The following is a 1935-nucleotide window of genomic DNA, read 5'->3' as shown; positions in this document are numbered from 1 at the left end:
GAAGGATATTAGAAGCACTTTTCCGGTGATCTCTTGCTTTACTGAGCAGCCTCCAACTGACAGAGACAACGTAGATGTGACGTGAGCAACCTGTCTGAAAGTGTGAAGTCTTCTGGTAGCTGTGCCGAGAGAAATCTCAATCATTACGAATCTCGCAGAGACCGCGATGGATCATGAGAAGCCAACTTTTGGTAAGTATTATGATTAATTATTTGGTCATTTTGCATAGTATTTATTTAATTTAAAATATAACGCCAGTACGCCAGATTAAGTTAATGCATATATAATTTAAACTAGCTGAGGCATTGGTAAAGATATGCTTGCTTGCACATGTTGTATAACGTTAATTTTAGACAAGCAACTTTTGCTAAGTATTATGATTAATTATTTGGTCGTTTTGCATAGCATTTATTTATTTTAAAATATAACGCCAGCACGCCAGATTAAGTTATATATCATTTAAGATAGCTGAGGCATCGGTAAAGATAAAATGCTTGCTTGCACATGTTGTATAACGTTAATTTTGGCCGAATATAACCACAAAATGGCGCCAACTGTTATCTAGCTACATCGCAAAAGAAAATGATATAAAAAAAGTTAATCAGTAAATCGCTTTGGACAAAAGCGTCTGCTTTGGCCTGTTGAATAACAGATGGGTAATAGATGGACAATAATGTCGGATTGCCCTTTTCATTTTTCTTTCCACATAGGTTTAAATATTAACATTAAGCTGTTAGCCTACACCATGCCTAACAATCAATTGTAGGTGCCCAAAGGAAGTATTACATAAGTTGATTTGAATTGTATAACTAGAAAACAGACTGGGTCCAAATATAATCCCTGTCAGCTACTGAATTAGCAAACAATGCCGTCTCTGAAGAACCAGGACCCTAGGATATATTTCGGAACTGTATGAGATTGTGCTAAAATAAGATGTCACCTGTTAGTTGTAAAGTTGTTATTTAGTCATACCAAAGCTAACATGCTCTGTACTGTGCCTTTTTATTTTTTTTAGGACCCGTCCCGATCCTCCACTTCGGGGACAGCAGCAGAGACAATGGCCATGAAGCCTTCAGTTCAAGTCCAAATAGGTAACCCAACTGACACACTGCAAATCAATATATGGCATGACTTCACACTATAATTAAGGTTTAACAATAAGCAGTAGCAAAGAATGCAAAGCCCTCAAATGTTGTGTAATACCTATATTGTCATATTATTATTTCAATGAACAGATAAGAGCAATTCATTTGTGATTTATTGTATATCTGCATAGACCTTTTCTGTTTTGTTTATGGCCCGAGACAAGTTACTTGTGTGTGTTAACATATGTGTACTGACACTTTCACATAAAAAAAACACTTTTATGATTGTGATTACTGTATGCTATTAACAGGTCCAGTGATTTAGATCATGGGCAGCAGCTACATTTGTCGTGGGGAAGAGAGGACCAGAGAGACCAGGGGGCCAAAGGTTCACTGGTTTGGCTGGGGTGGACTTCGATGGCACTCTCTCTTTTCTTCCCCACGACGAATGTAGCTAGCTTGAGAGGAGATTGTGGGTCAGATGCCTTGTTCCCCCTTCCTGTGTGTTTGTGTCTCCCTTTTCCCCTCTGTGTCTGTCTGTGCTTTTTGTCTCCACCTGGAAGTGGCAGGGGGCGTGTCTAGAGAAACTAGGTCAAGAGGCGTGGCCGTTCATCCCTGCTCTGTTGCCGGCACAGCTGATGCTCATTCCATGATTCACACCTGCAGTATTTATACCCGGGCTGTTCACCTCTTCAGCGCTAGATCGTTACATACTCCTATGTGATAACTTGGTGCAGTATCCCTGCATGTATTTCTAGAAACTCTCGTGATTTAGTATTTTCTCTGTCTAACTTCAGTTCCTCTGTGCAGATCCCGCTGTTACCTGCTTCCTACCTGCCGTGCTCTGCCG

Source organism: Perca fluviatilis, chromosome 10, assembly GCF_010015445.1.
Source record: "Perca fluviatilis chromosome 10, GENO_Pfluv_1.0, whole genome shotgun sequence".
NCBI classification, from domain to species: domain Eukaryota; kingdom Metazoa; phylum Chordata; class Actinopteri; order Perciformes; family Percidae; genus Perca; species Perca fluviatilis.
Note: the sequence above shows the minus strand (reverse complement) of the source record.